We start from the raw sequence: 22,076 nt of genomic DNA, 5'->3' as shown, positions 1-22,076 counted from the left end.
ATTCAGGATAAAATCTAGGTTAACAACTCAGGGAGAATAACAAAAGAATGAGTAGAGAATGAAAGATGTTAATAAAATATTTATCAAATGTGTCGTTCATATGTATGAATGATAAGTATTTGGATATATAAGAATGATATATATCTTTGGATTAACACCACCATTTATTGTTCTCAGATGCCAAAGAATAAAAAAACTATACTTTCATAAGGATGTCCTGGTGTTCATTTAGCAAGTTGCTATCCTGGAACTCTATTTCTCAACTAGGAAAAAAAAAATTCGATATTGAACACCGAAAAAAATAAATCAGGTATGAACCAAGTATCTACCACAGAAAAAGTATATCACTGGCTCATCTCTCCTTTTCCTTGGTTACATTGTTTGGAGACCAGAGAGGAAGAAAATACATATAAATAGAATGCCTGCTACACATTCAGCAACATATAACTTGTTCTGCCAGGATTTGAGCATTGGAAAGTTTCTATTGATACTTCCATTGTTATTTTGTCCTTACTATAGCACCAGGCAATGATGCATTGCTAGATACCATGGACAGACAGTAAGCATACAATTAATTGTCTTGGGCAACAATGAACAGCCCTGATTGCAGGAATAAATAAGCAGGAGAAGCTGACTTGAAGAATCATGGAAAGGCAGCACTTGACCCTCTTACACCCAAGTATATACTTGGGAAGGAAAGAATTCACTACTCCTTCTCATGTGTTCTATAAACATTGTTCCAGGTGGTCAGTGGAGGTGAGCATCTCAAGCTTTCATTAAAATAGCCTGCTATGTGCACATGTAGAGGTAGAGGAGGGTGGTGTATATAGAGATATCATATTATTCCACTACAAACATCCCCATTCAGTCATATTGCTCTGTTCTTCCCTTGTAGGTCTGGTAAACACAGGGCTCAAATTATGTCATCTGGTATGAGTGACCAGAAAGTGAGAGTGGTTACAATTTTGGTTCAAAGAACATATGGTGATGGAAATAGAGTTTTAGATGTAACAGACTAACAGAGACATTACAAATATTGGCAATTAATTTCATTTCTTTAAACTAGAGACAATAATGATCCCCTGTAACCTTTTTTTCTGACATTGTCAATTAATTACAGACTAACAAGTTTTCCATTACTTACAACCGTCACATAGTCACTGACATTTGAGTATTTCAAATTAAAAAATCTATATGAAATAATGTTCTTCAATTAAACCAGTACTTATTTAGACACTGTATAAAGATACCAGTGTAACAACATTTTAATTGTAATTATCTTAATTCTTTCTATATTAAGACATGATAATGTAAGCAGGCTTGGACTTGGTTAAAATCATTATAACATTCACTTTACAATCTCATTTCTAGAATAGATATGAAAATTTAAATATTAAAATATAAATTAAGTTGGGGGTAAAATAACATGCCAAATTTTACATAAAAATATCCATCCCAAGTAATTATGACTATTTTTTGTTGTTATTGTTGTTTTGAGACAGGGTTTCTCTGTGTAACAGCCCTAACTGTCCTGGAACTAGCTCTTGTAGACCAGTTTGGCCTTGAACTCACAGAGATCCACCTGCCTCTGCCTCCCGAGTACTGAGATTAAAGGTGTATGGAACCACCTCCTGGCCTATGACTATTTTTTAATATAGGGTGTTGCAGAAATTAGTACTTCCTTCTGTCAACAGGTTTCTTTCTTTATTAATGATTTTAGATTTTCAGGCCAGTAATAGCTAATCTGGGAACAAAATAAACTATAAATGTTTTACCAGCCTTATAAATATGGATACTGCTATATCCCTCACAGATTCAGAACAACAAAGCAGTCTCTTAGGTAGCTGAATGGGAAGTTTGTTGGAACTGGGCCATAGGATTTTTGTTTTATTAGTTGACTTCTGTGGAGACATGTGTGAGCTCTTGGTTCTTTTATTCTGTGACACTTTGGGTGCAATCAAACCTACTGTTCTCTTTACCATTCCTTCATTTCCTTAAAGTGAAATCAGGCAAAGAAAATGTTCTAGGGTCACAAGATTAACAAGGTTTACTTTTGAATTTGTTATTTTAAAGCATAGATTTTGAAAGAGAAAATAATTTAAGTTATTTAGCATATTTACCCTATTACATTTTCATATTTGTGCTTCCTTTTTTCAGTCAATTTTTGTATTGGAAATTTATAGAAAATAATGTGTCCTGCTGCTGTAGTAATTTGGTCATTTAAAAAGAGTTACATTTTATCAAATCAAACAAATTACTGGAATTCCAAAATAAAGCGAGGGCATGAGGGGCCAAACAAGCAATGGATAGACGTTTCCAGAGCTGGTGGCACACCCAATACAGAATGGGAGAGTAAATGCTTTTTATCATCAGGAAACACTTATTTAATACATATTTTATATGCTAAGGGAAGTTAAAGCAGTTTATTTGGATTGCTACAGATAATGAATGCTTTCTACAATCAACAAGATAAATTTAGAACTGACCTGCAAATTGCAGTCAAAGACACTGAGCCTCAGCACTTAAGTCATTGTCCAAGGTCTCCCCAAGTAGTCCTTCACAGAGTAATAAAGGAAATGTTGGCCCCGTAGCTTTATAGTTTCAACCCTAAATTAGTCTTTTTTTCCTCAACTTGAAAACATAAGAAGTGACTTGTGTTCTCTTAACATCCACTTAAAAATCTCTAAAATATAAATGAAATTATTGATTGCTTCAGACATCTGGGAAATACTTGTGTGTGTATGTGTGTGCATGTGTGCACACACACACAATATGTGGATATGTGTCTATCTGTAATTACATTAACACATAAAAGTGAAGGACTGATGTTTGGTAAGGCAGACTTTTACAGAACTAGGAAGTCAAGAGACTGGAATTCCAGAGATACTTTACATGTGACTTCCTGTGATGAACATTCACTGAAGCACCAAGTTATATCAGAATAAGAAGAACACTCAAGAGCCCCATTAACTATAATTTTACAACTATCAAAGGAAGAAGGAGAAAGAGGAGAAGAAACCTATAATTTTGACTTTTAATTTCCAATTGGAACTCATAACTGATTTATAAAGAATCAAAAATATGAATTAGAAGAATAACACAAATTTTAAAAACCTTGGTGCTCATCTTGATGCTGAAGAAAGTGAAAAGTATCAGGCTTTTAAATGGTCTTTAATCAGACTAAACTAAAGGGTGAGATGGGTACACAGTATTAAGAGATGTATAGCAAGTCCATGTCTCCTATTTTTTAGAAAAGAGTGATCCTGTTGTATCTTGGCTACTGACATCATCTCATTATGATTGTGGTAATGATGGAGATGAAACTTGTATCCTGGGGAGTTCCCAGTCGTCATCCTTTTCTTCTTTTCTATATGCCATAGCAAATGTGGGAAACGAAAATGTGTTCCTATCAGGGTGTAGAAAACAAGTACATGAAAGTTTGGCACTGACCTAGCTTCCACTTGTATTCATGGAATGTTGAAAGTGTATGAGACAAAAAAAAAAAAAAGTTTGATCAAAAAAGTGCATTTGACTGGCATAATTGATGATACTTCGAACATAGACAAAATGGCTTCCTGAAAGTAAGATGATTAAAAATCAAAGGGACTAAAAATAATCTATAACACAAAGCTGATCAAACAAGAATTCTAAGTAAGGATCAACATGTTAGTATATGTTGAATATCAAAGTGATGTAAAAACTTTCCATTGGTCAAATGGCTTGGTGAAAGACATCTAAAGGAGTAGCTAGACTGTCTAAGTTAGCAATAATCAAGTCTACAGGCTGAGGTCTGTCTTAAAAAGTTTAAATACATGGCTACTGTCAAATTGAGCCTAACAATTTAAAAGCTATAGAGCTAATTTGAGTTTGGCAGATGCCTTAGCTCACCATTGGTGTAGGACAATGGTCTGTATTCTGTCAATTATATTTTAAATGCCGATTGGCCAGTAGCCAGGAAGGAAGTATAGGGAGGACAACCAGGCAGGAAGTAGAGGCAGGGTGATGAGCACAGTAGAATTCTGGGAAAAAAGGAAGTCATTCTCCAGTCCTGTCCCAGCTACAGAAGAAGCAAGATGTGACTGCCCAGCCGAATAAGGTACCAAGCCACATGCCTAACATAGACAAGAATAATGGGCAAATATAAGTTATAAAAGTTAAAATAAAGCCATGTAAAGATGAAAAATACACAGAGTCTGGATACTGTATGTTATTATGTTCTCTTTGAATTGTTTGAATGCTGAGGAAGGAGCAACAGCTGCTAAAAGATATTTGTTTATAAATCCTACTGAATTAATCAATGATAGGTATTTTGAAAATACCTTGACTTCAAAATTGAAATCAAAAGGTATCTTACTTTGGAAATGAGGTTTTTGTTTTTGTTTCCACAGAAAATGAGAGGCTGTGTATTCCTTCTGAGTTAAGAAAAATCAGGTTTGATCAAGAAAGACCACCTGAGAAATCTCTGTAAGGAACATATGGCCCAAATGTCTGAGTTCTACATCCAGAACAGATTCAAGACTGCTGCCTGAGATTATCAAGCTTCACAAGATACTCCAGTCAGGACTTGATCATAATTCTAAATTTTCTTTAGGTCCCCATAAGATTATCAGTGCCCCCAAACAGCCGGAAGTAGCCTGGAAAACTGCACCCACATTCCCAAAAAAATGGACTATGGATATTTTCCTTTGTTTAGAATGTTGGTTATAAGCTGTTATGGCTAATGGTGAGGAGAAAAGCTAAACAAGGACATTAATTCAGAGTTTTTATCAAAAAAAAAGAGGAAAGTTGTGTGGGACAATGGTCTGTATTCTCTCAATTATATTTTAAATAAACACTGATTGGCCAGTAGCCAGGCAGGAAGTATAGGCGGGACAACTAGACAGGAAGTAGAGGTGGGGCAATGAGAACAGTAGAATTCTGGGAAGAGGAAAGCTTATTCAGCAGTCCTGACCCAGCCACAGAAGAACCAAGATGTGACTGCCTCGCCAAATAAGGTACCAAGCTACGTGGTGAACATAGACAAAAATAATGGGCTAATATATGTTGTAAGAGTTAATAAGAAGCCTGAGCTAATGGACCAATCAGCTTATAACTAATGTAGACCTCTGCATGATTTCTTTGGGACTTAACAACTACAGGAACCAGGCAGGACAGAAAACTCAGTCAACAACACATTGTATCCTTGATACTGGTTCTGAAGTCTGTCTTCTCCACTGGAATAAAATACTATTCTGAAAAACTGTCATACAAAATTCCAAAGCTGTTGTACAAGTTTGCACTGCCACCATCAGTGGAGGAGTAGTCCCCTTATTTCACATCCTCTCCAACATAAGCTACCATTGGTATTTTTTATCTTAGTGATTCTGACTGTTGTAAAATGGTATCTCAGAGTCATTTTGGTTTGCATTTCCCTGATGGCTAAGGATGGTGAGCAATTCCCTAAGAGTCTTTCAGTCATTTGAGATTCTTTAGTTGAGAATTTTCTATTTAGATTTATACCCTATTTTTCATTGGATTATTTGATATTTTGATGTCTAATTTCTTGAGTTTTTTTTTATATATTTTGGAGATCAGTGCTATATCCGATATAGGGTCAGTGAAGAAGATTTTGTCCCAGTTAGTCGACTGCCATTTTGTCTTACTGTGTCCTTTGCCTTTCAGAAGCCTCTCAGTTTCAGGAAGTCCCATTTATTTATTGCTGCTCACAGTATGTATGCTACTGGTATTATATTTAGGAAGTGAACTTCTCCAGACGGATAGTGGGGGAACCTACATTGGATTAGACTAGGCTCTCTGAATGTGGGTGACAGTAGCATGGCTGGGCAGTCTGTAGGGCCATTGGCAGTTGAACTGGAATTTATCCCTAGTGCTTAAACTGGCTTTTTGGAGCCTATTCTCTTCAGATGGATACCTTGCTCAGCCTAGACATAGTGTGGAGGGCCTTGGTCCTTCCTAAAAATAATATGTCAGACTTTATTGATTCCACATGGGAAATCTTATCCTCTCTGAGGAGTGGATGGAGGATGAAGTGGGTGAAAGATGGGGGGAGTAGGAGGAGAGGATGGAGTAGAAACTAGGATTGATATGTAAAATGAGAAATGACTGTTTTAAATAAATAAGTACATGACACTTTTCTGATTTACTAGCTGAGCTAATTAGAGAGGATGTATTTCAGGGATTTCCATTTGTACTTCCTCATTGTTACAGCCTTGTTCCAAAAGCCCATAGTGGAAGTTTAACAAATACTTTAGTAGTGGAATATTTCTAATTTATACATCAGACACTAATGAACTGACCATTGCATGTGTTCTTGAAAAGTGCACTCACGGTGGGTTAGATTTTAGTAAGGATTCCATGTTCCTGTCCCCTGGTAACAGAAGACATGAATCACTTGAAGGATAGAGAAATTTGACCTCTATTTGGAAAGAATGGAATTTACCAGAATGTTAAGGAAGGGGAGTCCTAATTAGAATGAGTAGGAGGAGTGACAGTTCTGGGTGAGAAGGAGAAGCCCTTATAGTATTTTCTTTTTTTCCCTGTAGCAAGGCTTTTCCCTTCAATGCTAACCACAGCACTAGACTTTTGTAACAACTTGAAATATTGTGCTCACATTTTTTCTTATTTGTCTGAGGCAATGGCCTTCTTTGTGACTAACCATAGGTGCCACAAAAATATTATATTATATATAATACCTTATGTATATTATAATATAAATATTATATACATGAATGTAAAAAGGTTTTGTGCTTGAAGAAAGATGAAACAAAGCGGATATAACTGATATTGAAAAAGAAAAGGCAAAGGGAAGATTTTGAAATACATGCAGACCAAATTAGGATTTCCGTGTTTAATCTAAGGGTGAGAAAGCATTGAAAGGGTTGTCAGAGAAATGATATGCTCATCATTACATTTTTAAATTATTCAGGGTGGATGCATACACAGTGGATTACAGTAAATAGTGATGGGTATAGATAGACTAGTCAAGAAGTTTGTTTAATGCTTTTGAGGATGAGGCAGTCTTGGTCTAAGAGGCAAAATAGGAGATGAGAAAGAATCAGAAGTACATAGCCTTCAAAAGTTTAAGATAATGATAATAATAATAATAATAATAATAATAATAATAGTAATAATAATAATAATAAATTGTAGGCTATAGCCTTGAGTTGCTCCTAACAATACATTTTAGCTGACTATTTGGCTACTGGCAGTAGGAAGGGATAGAAGCAGGGATAGTTAAACTCAGTGATTTGAATGGAAGTCAATGGAATCATGAGAAAATTCCAGTTACTGTATAGATTTTTTTTTAAAGAATACAAATACATACCCTTCTAGTGTTTGATTAATATCTGAGTAGTAGATAGTGAACGTGTCAATGAACATCAAAGATCATGGAAAGCTTTGAATCTCACCTTTGGAAACCTGTTGGGAGACAACACTGTTTGGAAAAGTATTTTGGGAACTAGACTTCTACCACTTCTTATCATTTCTCCCAAAACTACACGAACAAGTAAAGAGATCATCTGAAATAACTTAATGACATTCATATGAGTCATAAGAGGGCATAGAAGTGAAATTTATTCATCTTCATTGTGTAGTAATGGGGTGACCAATGATATTAGACAGGAGTTCTTAGAGTAGATTCAGGGACTGATGCAATGCTCTCTCCAAACACATAAAGAGTGAAATAGGCCTTCTCAGAATATAGAGAGCCAGGATCACAAGAGTGGTTTCAACCTACTCCTTATAACATAGGGTGACAGAAAATAAGCTCATATAGGAGTCCTTTCTGTATTTGTGTTGCTTTCGTTCATTAAATAAAGAAACTGCCTTGGCCTTTGATGGGGTAGTACTTAGATAGGCAGGAAGACAGAACTGAATGCTTGGAGGAGGAAGGCAGACAGAGAGCCACCATGAAGCTGCAAGTTCAGACATGTTGAATCTTTCCCTTTCTCAATAAGCCACAACTTGTGGTAAACAGAGATTAATAGAAATGGGTTAGATCAAGATGTGAGAGATGGCCAAGAAGAGACTAGATACAATGGGCCAGGCAGTAATTTAATTAATACAATTTCTGTGTGGTTATTTCAGGGTTAAGCAGGCTGGGTGGTAGGGTTTGGTCTGTGCCCTCCTACTACAGGTGTAAGCTAACCGGGTAGGATGTAACAAAAGAGGCCCTGCTCCTACCACAATAAGCATCTAAATCGACCTTTTGGTTTATTTGAATACAAATCCAAGGGAACAAGTGTATTAGCCAGGGAATTTACCATGGTGGGATTAGTTAATGGCCAGTCTTTATTAATCTTCTTAGAAGCAGCAAACAGGCAGATGGCAAAAGTGTCTGGTTAGGAGCTTGGTCACAGAGTTCTAAGAACATTGGTCTTTGATTTGGAAAGCTATTATATGAATATGTTCAGGAATACAATCACAAGTATTTCCTCAAAACACATTGTCTGGTACTACTGCCTCTATTCACATGAGGTATTTAGGAAGTTTGGCTTTGTTGAAGTAGGTGTGGCCTTGTTGGAGGAAGGATTTCATTATTGGGTGAGATTCAAGGTCTCCTATACTCAAGCTACACTCCAGTGTAGGGACAGTTCGCTTCCTGCTACTTGTGGATCAAGATGTAACCCTCTCAGCACCTTCTCCAGCACAATGTCTGCCTGCATGCCGCCATGTTTCCTGCCATGGATAATGGAGTAAACCTCTGAAACTGTAAGCCAGCAACAATTAAATGTTTTCCTTTATAACAGTTGTGGTTATGGTGTCTCTTCAGAGCAATAGAGAGCCTAACTAAGGGTATGTATGGCTACTCAAATTTGAAAGTCAATCACTGTTCTAGGGAGAATAAGGTAAGAGTGCTTAATGTGAAAGCAAGAAGACGTGAGTTCAAATTCCTGTGTCAAATTCCATGTGTCTTTTACCCCAGTATATGGGAATAGGATGGATAGATTCCAGCAGTTCATGGAGAGAGTCACAAACTAGAGCAACACTATCCCTAAAAGTAAACAGGCACAGGTAAAGGCATCCTGACGACCGGAGTTCAATTTCTATATCTCATTTTCCTGAAAGTTGTCCTCTGGCCTCTACATGTGTGAGAATATGTGGCCTTAAATAAATCACACACACACACACACACAAATAAATAAAGAAGTTAAGATTCAAAGAATACATTCTGGCCTCTACATGTTCATGCTAAAGCACATACATCACATACTACACATACACACACAAACACACACACACACACACACACACATACACACACACAGTCCATAAAATAAAAAATAAAGATAAAACTCAATCATTAAAAAAATGCAACTGTTCAGTCACTTAGTTATCCTTTAAGTTCTTGATAACCTACATATGGCTATTAATAATATTAGAGAGCACACATACAGGGGATTTCAATCATCAAATAGCAATGGAGTAATCCTTCCTAAGCTTTCAGTTCTATAAAGTATGAAAATAGTTCTTCCCTGTATCATGACATTTGGAACTCATGTGATAATGTAGGTGAAATATGACTTGAAAAATGCTACATTCTTTCTGAGGAACACATTATATATATATTGCTCAATTTTTGAGGAATTTTGTTTATCAACTACTGTCAAACCAGAACCAGCAGGCTTCACACTCCAATTTTATCCAGCAGAAACAAACAATTCCACAGAAACCCTGACTTTTCTGAAGTCTGTAATACTGTGGAAAGTGTAGACTGGCCAGGGCCTCATGGGACCAAATGACATTATAGGTTCTTAGCTAAGCTGTTGCCGAGAATCCACATCCAAGATGGTAAAGTTACATCAAAGTCAGATGTCACATAACAGAGAAGGTGGTCTCCTAGCTTGTGTCTGTGAACAGCCGAGGCCTCCTGGCCATATCTGGATCACCATCAACTACTTATGGACCCTCTTGCCAATCCCTGGTACTTTGGAACAATGTTTGAAGTTGACCAAGGAAGTGGCTTCAGTGCAGCCTAGCTTCTAAATCACTGAATGATACCAAGAAATGTCTTATTCAGAGACACAAGACCTAGGCATTCAATCTTATATTCAAAGGAGTTCACCAAGGCCAGCTGGACTGGGACTGAAAAAGCATGGGATAAAACTGGACTCTCTGAGCATGGCGAACAATGAGGGCTGATGAGAAGCCAAGGACAATGGCACAGGGTTTTGAACCTACATAATGTTCTGGCTTTGTGGGAGCCTAGCCAGTTTGGATGTTCACCTTCCTAGAAATGGATGGAGAGGGGAGGACCTAGGACTTACCACAGGGCAGGGAACCCTGACTGCTCTTTGGACTGGAGAGGGATGGGGAGAGGAGTGGGGGGAGGTGGAGAAGGGTGGGAGGAGGGGGAGAAGGGTGGGAGGAGGGGGTGGGAAATGGGAGGCTGGGAGGAGGTGGAAACTTGTTTTTTTTTCTCCTTTTCTCAATAAAAAAATGGAAAAAAAATTAAAAAAAATAAATAAAATAAAAAAAAATAATCTTGTATTTTCAGTATTTTCCTATTTGGGCAGATTAGTGAAATCCAATTAAAAAATGGACCACACAGCATAATCACAGACAGATAAGCAAATGAAATGCATGCCAGTCTCTCCTGTTCCATTTGCCATTTAGTGTTCATGATGCTCATGATTGTTGTGTGTGGGAGTACAGATACTCAAATTAAGAACAAGGTAAATGTGTTATGTCCATAAACCTTAGTAATCAAAAGAACTTACCACCCTAACAGGCTATGCTATGTGTATCAGACTTATACCTACCATAGTAAATTTTGGTGTTCTAAGAAATATAAACAACACTGGAAACAATATTTCCTTCCTTACAGTAATGCCACCTATTAGTATACTACTTACAATGGCTGGTGACACACAGGAAAGGATAATACAAAAGAACATATCTAGACTTTTCAAACGCATACTTTCTTCCTTGTCAAAAGCCAAGGGAAGAAAGTATTTATGTTAGAAGCTGAAATTTGAAAGATTGTGACAGGTTTGTGATGTTTTCACAATCCTACAATTGTGGAAAAATAAAATCTATTCATCAACAAAATAAAAAAATTGAGTTTTGTAATTTGGGTGATTACACATACAAAGACTTTTGCATATTGAATAGACTTTGCACAAGATAAAAAAAAGGGCATATGCTAATATTTTAAAATATACTTTTCCTTTATTTAAAATGACATTAATTAATAAACAATGATTAATGTGATAAGAGATGAAAGGTAAATCCTTTCTATTAATTAAAAAAAAATCATCTCTGCCAAACGTATAGTACTTGTGCTGACTAAATTTTATGTCACCTTGACAGAGGCTAGAGTCATCTGAAAGGAGGGAGCCTGAAATTAAGAAAGTCTCTTCAAGGAAGTCAGGACCGTGAGGGGTGCACCCACCCACTGAGACAGTGGGGCAGATCTATTGGGAGCTCACCAAGGCCAGCTGGACAGGGACTGAAAAACATGGGATCAAACTGGACTCTCTGATCGTGCCGGTCAAGGAGGGCTGACTGAGAAGCCAAGTACAATGGCACTGGGTTTTGATCCTACTGCATGAACTGGCTTTGTGGGAGCCTAGTCTGTTTGGATGCTCACCTTCCTAGACCTGGATGGAGTGGGGAGGACCTTGGACTTCCCACAGGGCAGGGAACTCTGACTGCTCTTTGGACTGGAGAGGGAAGGGGAGGAGAGTAGGGGGAGGGGGAGGAAAATGGGAGGTGGGGAGGAGGCAGAAATTTTTAATAAAAAAAATAAATAATAAAAAAATAATAAATTATAAGGTGTTCCTTTGACGTGAGAACAGTTCTGAGACTGGACAACAAATGTTATACTTAGTTTTCCCAGGACTTGACCATTATCTCAATTACTCAGGGTACCCCTAAAGATGCTATTGCCACTAGACAACAGGGAGCAGTCTAGAGAACACAGCAACCACATTTCCAAGAGGTGGAGTGGGTGGTTTTTGAACATTTAGTGGGTTATGGATATTTGCTACTATTTATTGGGGATATAGGAATATAGGATAAAAAGACAACTATTAACCTCAAATATTTTACATTCGTATTGATTTGGGTATATTGATATAAACTTAAAGTTATTTTTGCTATACTGTATGCATATTTCTACTCTTGTTTGGGTTATTGTGCTTGTATAGCTCAATTAAAATGTAATGTATAATTTAGAAATACAAGTTAATAGACATCTATAATAATTAAAAAAAAGAAAGAAAAAAGAATGTCTCTTCATAACATGGGGTTATAGGCAAGCTTGTAGAGCATTTTCTTAAGCAGTGATGGATGTGAGAAGGCCCAGCCCATTGTAGGCAGTGTCATCAAGCAGATGGTGGTTCTGGATGCCATTAGAAAGCATATTGAGGAGCCGGGCGGTGGTGGCGCACGCCTTTAATCCCAGCACTTGGGAGGCAGAGGCAGGCGGATCTCTGTGAGTTCGAGACCAGCCTGGTCTACAAGAGCTAGTTCCAGGACAGGCTCCAAAACCACAGAGAAACCCTGTCTCGAAAAAAAAAAAAAAAAAAAAAAAAGAAAGCATATTGAGAAAGCCTTTGATGAGCAAGCCAGTAAGCAGCACCCCTCCATGCCCTCTGTGTCAGATCCTTCCTCCAAGTTCCTGCTCTGCTTGACTTCCTTCAATGATGAACAGTGATGTAGAAGAGTAATCTGGAATGGAAATGGAAAACCATTTCCTCCTCAGGTGTTTTAGGTCATGGTATTTCATGACCATGACCTAATAGTAATCCTAACTGACCATAGCTTAGTATCTTGTCTTCTCATCTCATCCTCTTTTTATTTTCTTAAGGGTATTTTATTCTCTGAATGTTTTAAAAATTATAACATATATTTAGATCATATCCTTCTACCATTTCTTTCCTCCAGTTCCTGCAATGGCTCCACCTCTCCTCCCTTCCAGCTTCATGTCCTCTACTTTTCTATAATCAATAAGCCTAGGTTAACGTTGGCCATATGCACACAGGTACTGGGCCATCCACATAGGCATGTCTAACCTATCAGCAACCATATCTCCAAAAGAGAATAACACTCAGAAATCATCAACTGTCAGAGCATATTCCATGAATAAAGTCATCTAAGGGAAATTATGAGTGCAACAGATATGTCATTTCCAGAAGACAGCATCACACACACACACACACACACACACACACACACACACACACCTTCTGCTATCTCTTACATTTTTTCTATCCAACTTCCACGATGTTCTCTGAGCCTTAAATTGAGAACGTTGGTCTATGTAAATCAATCACAACTGGGCATTCATGATTACTAACAACTGAGCTCAGTTGTGAAACTCTGCATTAACCATTATCTATTACAACAGAAGGTTCTCTGACCAAAGGGCGAGAGAAAAGCAAGTAGATGAGCCGGGCGATGGTGGCGCACGCCTTTAATCCCAGCACTTGGGAGGCAGAGGCAGGCGGATCTCTGTGAGTTCGAGACCAGCCTGGTCTACAAAAGCTAGTTCCAGGACAGGCTCCAAAACCACAGAGAAACCCTGTCTCGAAAAAACCAAAAAAAAAAAAAAAAAAAAAAAAAAAAAAAGCAAGTAGATGACATAAACATAAATATCTCATTTTGTTAACGTTGAATATTTATGAGGGGAAACAGACATAGGCTGCAGATCTAAAACTTTAAGACTATGGATCCCTTCTCCAAAAATGGCAAAACTATGGCACAGGCTATTTTGTTGAGAGGACACATAGCTTAATTATGGACAAGATGATTATCAGATTCAGGGTGCCAGAAACAAATTGTGACCCTTTTAACTTTATGATCAGGGATAAGTTACTTAATCAACATATGCCTCAGTTTCTTTACATGGAAAAGAGAACTGGGGTAATAATTCTTTTTCCATTAATGTGTTCAAGTTCAATGCAATGATAATTATAGAATATCAATAATATATTGGAACTATATTTAGTACTAGAATATAGGGCAATACTATGGTCTTACAAGAGACAGAGAAATAGTATACTTCTAATTATCTATGAGTCACTAGTATTATTCTAGTATATATTAGTATTTTTAATAATACACAATAATCTTAGCAATATTTACCTGTACAGAGATTTTTATTTCAGTTGCCAGCTCACATGAAAAAAAAACCACAGAGACTTATTATTATGAAAGATCAGCCTATAGCTTAGGCTCATTCCACTAGCCTTACAATTTAAACTATCCCATTTATATATTTTTTTGATTAATTTATTTATTAAAGATTTCTGTCTCGTCCCCGCCACCGCCTCCCATTTCCCTCTCCCTCCCCTAATCAACCCCCCCTCCCTCCTCAGCCCAAAGAGCAATCAGGGTTAATCTATGTTTTGCCTCATGGCTTTTACCACTCCTCCACTTGGACCTCCAATTTCCTTTCCTTGTCCTTTCCCTCACATAGATTCATCTCCATTTTACTCTCTGCTAGGAAGTTCTGCTCAACCTTTTCCTGTCTAGCTATTGGCCATTTCTCTCTTTATTAAAACAATCAGAAGGCACCTTGACAAAGATACATTTTCACAGTGTACAAGAAAGATCATCTTACTTTTAGGTAAATTCAGCAGTCATTTTTCTGTGGGTCCTGCATGTACACTTAAGTAGTCCAGGCATGAGCAGTTTCTTGCTCAAATGGCTAAGGAGCCTCTTCAATGGCCATCTTCCTCTCAAAGTAATTGGTGCTGCCAGGAGCAGATGTGTTTCATTGTCATGAAAAGTCCTAATTATTAAAACATTTTAAATGTCATATTCTGAAGGTCGGTCTCTGAAAGATTTAAAGAATACCTATCTAACTGAAACTTATCTCTATACATCTAAATATTTTAACTAACACGACTACATGCTTAACTATTATAGATGAGTATTTATTAATTTATATTAATTATACATTTTTTAAATGGATTACACAAACACAATACCTTACTAAAGATCAGAAATATACAATAACAAAACTGACCTTAAATTTGCATCCATAGATCAAGATCTGGACCAAGGCAAATTATCTGTATCTATATCATAACCCCTTTTAAATGTCAAACAAACATTTATAGTCAATATTTGGGAATATGGGCATAGTTATTTTTCTAAACTTTTTCCTGCTGTTTTGGGGCATTGTTAATCAGGTCTTTCATGGTGTATCCTGTATCTTCAACAAATTGATGGTTTTAATATAGTAGGATTTATAAGTAGATAAACAATAGATTTTTACATTTTCTCTACTCAAAAACTTAGAAATTATAAATTGTTAAATATTATTAAATATTCTCTTAGGACTAACCTAAGAAGTTACAGAACTAAGTAGTATAAGCCTGTATGTACCTCTAGTACTTTGTATAAAGTCAGTCTAGAAAGCAGCATTATTCTTTGACAGTCTCCATGGTGTCTGATCAATCAAAACCATTTATAGACAAATGATGACTTACTCCTAAAAAGCATTAAAGCTTGAAGTAAAATGTTCCTAATATGTCTAGCCATGTTTCATTTTCTAGTTTCTGTGCCTATGCACTTTTATGCCTGCTTATCTTTGTTACTTTTCAATTGTATTAATGAAACCCCTTGACTAAGGCAACTTAGAAAAGAAAGCATTTAATTTGTGGCATCATGATTCAAGGTGTTCAAAAGGTTAGAGTCAAAGACTGTCATGACAAGGAACATGACAGCAGGCAGGCAAGCAGGCATGAGGCTAGCACAAGAGCTGAGAGTTCATATCTGATCCAGAGACACTAGGCGGAGAAAACTAATTGAGAATGTCTGGGTTTTCAAACTTCAAAACCTACCTCAAGAACACATCTCATATAAAAGCACACCCCCAAATCCTTCACAAACTGTTTCACGAAGTAGTGACCAACTATACAAATACAGGAGCCCATGGAGGCCATTCTCATTCAATCCACCATTAATGCTAATGCATGTGCACAATTGTGCATGCATGTTTATGGAGCTCAGAGGGCAACCTCACGTGTCCTCCTTCAGATTTCCCTCTTGCATCTCTCATTGGTCTGGAACTTGCTAAGTGTGTAAGACTGGCTATACACAAAGTCCCAAAAATCTCTTTGCCCCTGCCTTCTAGGCCCTGGGAAGTTAGGAGTATACCAACACACTCAACTTTCGTACATGAGTTCTGGGGATTGAACTCCTGCCCTCAGTCATGTGTAGACATTTTACTTGCTTAGCTGTCTTGCTAAGTCAATAGAGAAAGCCTCAAAGCCACCCTTCATGACCTACTTCTGCCAGCATGTCCCCAATATAAAAAGGTTCTACTTCCGTAAACAGCAACAACTGGGAAGGACTGTTTACATGCATAGAGCATTTCATATACAAATCATAGCACCTGGAGATCCTGAGAGATTAGACAATCAAGTAGAGTTAATATACTTTCAGATACTTTTACTTTTAGACTGCTTCAGAAATAATATGATTCCATGTAATTTAGTTTTTTAGTCATACCTTTTTCTTATGTGATATATTTTGATCATGTTTCTCCCCTGCACTTCTCCCAGATCCTCCCCACCTTCCTACCCACTCAACATTACGTTCCTTCCCTTTGTCTTTCAAAACAACAACCAAAAAAAAAACACACACAAAAATGAATCAAATCTTCATTTTTTGAGGGCTATGAGAACAGTGATTTAACAGCAGTCCTGAAGCTCTGAAATAATGAGCGAGGAGGTCTTGCTGAGAATATCTCACCCAGGGTTTTTACTGCCTTTCAGAGGTGTCTTTTAGAAAAAAAAACCCTGCCATTAAGAGACCATCCAGCCTTCCAAAGTTAGAGGCTTAGGGGTGGGGAGGACACAGCTAAGCCATGGATGCTGAGGCTGTTAATGGTGTCAGGTTAAAATACTGCCATATAGATGCATAGGAATACATACATACATACATACATACATATGTATATGTATACATATATATACACACATACACATACATACTTCATTGACTCTTGTTATGGGAGTTAAGATATACAGTACAAATAGATACATGCAGAAAGAGAAATGTTTTGTAATGAAATTATTTCACGCTTATTTCTCTAGGGCCATTACAGAATTTACCTGCCCGAGAGGTGGAATGAGTATCCTCTTCTCAATTAAAGGCCCACAACTAACAACAGTAACCAAACTGCAGCTGAGCTAAGGATCAAGAACTTATATGTTTCTCTTATGGTTGTAATTATGCATGTAATTATGTTCTATGCAGACATAGAAAACATGGCTTCAGATAATACGTGGAGACAGCCGAGAGGCCCATATGCTTAAGCACAGACTTGGGTTGAAACTGCAGTCATAAAAAAAAAAAAAATGGCCTTTGGAATCCTAATCCATTAAAACAAAAAGGAATTTAAGCAGACATGTCAAACAGATGAGAGATTAAGAAACTAAGGCCCCTGACAGTTAAGAGACCTTTCAAAGGTCTGTCAAAGTCAAATCACGGTCAGTCAGGCCTCTTCATGTATTTCATATCTGCAATTGCCTGCTTAGTATTGCTGTGAAGCAGTTCAGTTCTTACATTTAAGGTTAGGAACATTGCTTAAATCCACACAAAGTGAAATTTTGAGAAACAGCAAAGAGACAGCAACACTAGAGACAATAGGAAAAATAATGGTTTTCCTTTTGTCTTTGGCCAGTGAATTCTTTTCTTTTGGCTAGACATGAAGCTGTGGGAACTTTCACCTGGATTCATCTATTCTCTGGGAAGGAAGTTCAATGTAGCTTAAGAGGAAAACAATTCCTGGCCAAGTAATGATAAATTGCCTAGATTGAAAGTTCACACCATAAACACATTTGAAAATCACAGACATCTTACAAAATTAAATTTCCATCTAGTGAAGTTGAAAAGATTCTTTGTAGAAAAAGAGACAAACATTTTAAGCTCTGCTTCTGTGATCTGCATTTGTTGTTCTGTCTTTAGGGCTTACTTGCGGGTACCTGAAAATACTCATAATGGTCTTTCTTTATTGTTTTACCTTAGTGAAATGGATAATGTTTTGAGTGTAACTACTGGAGTTCCTTCTTCATAAAACACAAAATTCCATCGAGGTTTGGCATTTACTCAGTTATATAGACTCTGGTGAAACTAAACACAAAGTGATTGTCTTAGTCAGAGTTATTTTAGGTGATGGGTTATATGTGATGATAACAGACCATGACCAAAGCAATCTGGGAAGGAAACAGCTTATTTGGTTTATACTTTCTTATCATAGTTCAACATCAAAGGAAGTTGGGGCAGGAACTCAAACAGGGCAGGAATCTGGAGATAGGAGGTGAGACAGAGGACATGGAAGTGCGCTGTTCCTAGCTTACTCAACCTGCTTTCTTATAAAACTGGGACCATCAGCTCAGGGATGGCTCCACCCACACTGGGTTAGGCCCTCCCCATCAATCACTGTGATAGTCTGAGTAGGTCTGGTACCCTGTAGACTCCTGTGTTTGAATGCTTGGCCACAGGTAATGACACTGTTACGAGGTATGGCCATGATGGAATCTGTGTGGCCTTCTTGGAGAAAATGTGTTACTGTGGAGGGCACTCAACCATGCCCAGTGAGGCAGTTCACTTCCTATTCCCAACAGATCCAGATATAGAACTCTCAGCTCCCTCTGCAGCACCGTGTCTCCACGCATGCTGCCTTGCCTCATACCATGATGATAATGGACTAAACTCTGAATCTGTAAATCAGCCCCTATTAAGTTTTCATTTATAAGTGCTGTCATGGTCATCGTGTCTCTTCACAGCAATAAAAACACTAAGGTAATCACTAATTAAGAAAATGCTCTACAGGCTTGCCTACAGACCTATCTTATGAAGGCATTTTCTTAACTTCAGTTCCTTCTGTTGATATGATTTTAGCTTGTATCAAGTTGACATAAAACTAGCCAGCACACTTATCAGATATCTTCAACAAGTTTGGCCATATGAAATGTCTTGTGTGCATTCACACTTTTTTTGCATACCACAGAAACTAAATTTCCAATAATAATTGATATGAATGGATTTGTAGAGTGTTTCTAACTCATCTGAAAATTATCTTTATAAGTGTTAACTGTACCAGTTAAACTGATATGTAGTTACTTCAAATAGATGAAAAAGATCAATAATTTGAGTTCCAATATTTTAAATAAAAATATATTCATAATTGAAAACACATTTTTTCATATAAGTATACTCAAGCCCAAACTGTCTTCTGAGTCTCTCACTTTTCTTCATCCTGTCCCTCTATAGACTCTGCATTGCTTTCCCATAGTTCTTAGGCCCCAACCCCCACCCAGCTTTTGCTCTGTTATATACATAGACACACATATTTTGCCTCACACATGCTAGCAAATGCTATACCATAAAATTGCATCCCCAGCTCTCTGTTTTTTAATAGCTACACCAAATTCTATGTCACATGCCAGAGATAGATCAGGTGCCTTCCAAGAGTCCAACACTACCTTTCTACCGCACCTACTATATTTTGCCTGATGCTATATAAACTTAAGAAGCAATGAAGAACAATGGTCTTAAGTAAGGGTTCAAGTCATACAATCTGAGTTCAAAATCTGCCATCTTTTGACTACAAATCACTGTCCTTTAACCTTTCTTGGATTTGAGTTCATTATTTTTAATACCTAATAGAATTGTTCTAACAACTTAAAGTTATTGTCCTACTTTGCTTTCTCCTGATGTGATAAAAACACATTGACCAAAGGCGACTTGGGAGAGGAAAGTTACTATTTCACCTTACAGTCTACAGTCCACAATGAAGAAGAGTTGGGGAGGAACTCAAGAGTGGAACCTGGAAGTAGGAACTGAAGCTGAGACAACTGAGAAATGCTGATTACTGGATTGCTCTCCGTGTCTTGCTGAACTTGCTCTTTTATACAACCCAGGACTAGCTGCCCAGGGGCTACCCTGCTCCTAGTGGGCTGGGACCCAAATTAATCAGAAAATGATCCCACAGACTTGCATACAGGCCAATCTTACAGAATCATTTCCTCAACCTGAAGTTTCCTCTTTCCAGATGACCCTTAATTATATTAAGTTATCCAAAATTAACTAGAAGTTATAGATTATATAATATATACAGTATATTATATGTGTGTATATTTGTCTATTTCTTTGAAAACCCAGTAAGTAATAAATGTAACTTAATGCCAATATTTAACATTATCATTATTATCTATAGTAAAAAAGAGCTTCCATTCAACAAGGTGACTCAGGAAGTTGATTAATCTTTCAAATTACTTTTTTTTATCAGAAGTAAATAATGTTTTCCTTGGTATTATTGTATAGAAAATGAACTCCAAACAGTGATTTTAAAAACCTTACTTTCTAATTCTTACAGATTATCAGTACGAGTATTGTACATGGTATTCCATCACTTGGGAGAATGCATTTCACATGGCTAAGAACAGAGGAGGATCAAATGGAAGAATATACTTCCAACCGCATGCTTTGCTGGCCTCTACTTCTTAGAAGCTGTTCATCCGGGGACTTTGTTTCCTTTTTGGCTGTTTGCCATGGGTGACCTTCCACTATCTTGACATGCTGATCTCTTTATAGGTCAATTTATCACACTGCAGCTTCCTTTGTCAAACCAAATGGAAGCCGGAGCTGTTTAGTTCCTAAGCGGGGATGAAAATCTACTGTTCTCCCATTGGCTGGAAAAGTGTGAGTCAAACTCTCATTTAATGTAATGAGACTACACAAGAGTTTGACTGTTGTGGCAAGAGGGTTATCAAGAGTCCTCTTTGAATAGCTCATAAACTTGCTGCAGAAATTAATGGGATTAATGTACCAAAACATTAAGAGTATCTTGCCTGGCAGATCAGATCATCAACGACTACAAGCTCATATTCCACTTTACTAAAAGTTCTACAAGATGAACAGACTGACCATTGCTTCATCAAGAAGGTTGGTCCTCGAATAAACAGATTTGGCTTTCACCAAACACTGGAGGTACAAATGATATTAACCCCATTATTCACAATCTATATACTATACTCACTCTCCAAAAGTTCAACTTATATACCTTTCATCAGTGTAAATGTCAAAACAATGGTCCTCAAAAACGTCCATACCCCAACCTGTAAAACACGCAAAAATGTTTTGTAACAACAATAACAACAACAAAATAAACAAACAAAAACATTGCATAGTTTAAGAGACAAGGAAGATATAATTACGGACAGATCATGAACTAGAAAAACGAATCGTAAAAGCAGCAAGCATATCCTACCTGTAGTCAGAGAAGGAGCAGTAAAGACAGGAGAGTTATTAGAGAGATGCAACATTTCAAGCTTTGAAGCAGAAAGAAAGGGACATGAGTCAGTGAATGCTAGACAGCTTCTAGAAGGTACAAAGCCAAGAAACCAGATTCCAGCCTGGAGGCTCTAAAACCTAAGATAGATTGCTGACAATTTGATGAGGTCAGTGTTGGACTCCTAACCTAAACAGTATGCTATTAAAGTGGCATTGTTTAACTCACTATGTTAGTGCCAATTTATTACGACAACAATATAAAAATAGTACAAAGAGAACATATGCCAACTCCTAGTGAGAAAAAGAATATACAAGTACTTAATGAGGATAGAGGGTCATTATATGATTTAAAGTATTATAGATCATTAAAGGTAAAGAAATTCTACTTCAACAACCAATTGTAAGCCATGAACTATTTTTAAAGAAATATATTATATTATAAAATCATTACTTATCATCAAAAGCAGAAAGAATAGGAAATACTATTTTTATTTAAAAAATATTTATAGAACATTGACTGTGGAATACAGTTACAAATATTTTATTAAATCATTCATTTACTTATTTAACCATTAAAGGAAGTTATTATTACCATTCTGTTTTAAGGTGATAGAGTCAAAAAACCTGCCTAAGATCATACAGTTTTATAAGAGACAAGGGAAAGATTTAAGTGCTCTAATTCCACAATTCATACTTTAAACCACTAGCTATGTTTCTTTAATAATTTAAACAAAATTATGATAATAAAGTAACTATATATACATATAAATATACACACATAATTTCTCCAAAATTCACTTCATAAACTTTTTGACTTA

General features: G+C 37.0%; 1 long non-coding RNA gene across 2 annotated transcripts in view; it reads right to left on the bottom strand.

Annotated features, from left to right (window-relative positions):
* Positions 1 to 22,076, bottom strand: part of LOC121458348 — a 52,617-nt gene that overhangs the window by 26,800 nt on the left and 3,741 nt on the right. The window contains exons 2-4 of one of the 2 annotated variants that reach the window (XR_005975833.1): positions 21,236 to 21,296; positions 21,078 to 21,083; positions 14,720 to 14,740 (exon numbers count right to left, since the gene is read on the bottom strand). This is a non-coding gene — a long non-coding RNA (uncharacterized LOC121458348). Of the gene's footprint in view, positions 1 to 14,719; positions 14,741 to 21,028; positions 21,084 to 21,235; positions 21,297 to 22,076 lie in introns of those variants that run through there. The other variant, XR_005975834.1, reaches the window with a different exon arrangement.

This window comes from Microtus oregoni, unplaced genomic scaffold (assembly GCF_018167655.1).
Source record: "Microtus oregoni isolate MIOR12 unplaced genomic scaffold, Mior012 000017F_ref0000208, whole genome shotgun sequence".
NCBI classification, from domain to species: Eukaryota; Metazoa; Chordata; class Mammalia; order Rodentia; family Cricetidae; genus Microtus; species Microtus oregoni.
Note: the sequence above shows the minus strand (reverse complement) of the source record. Positions and strands in the feature narration are given on the sequence as shown.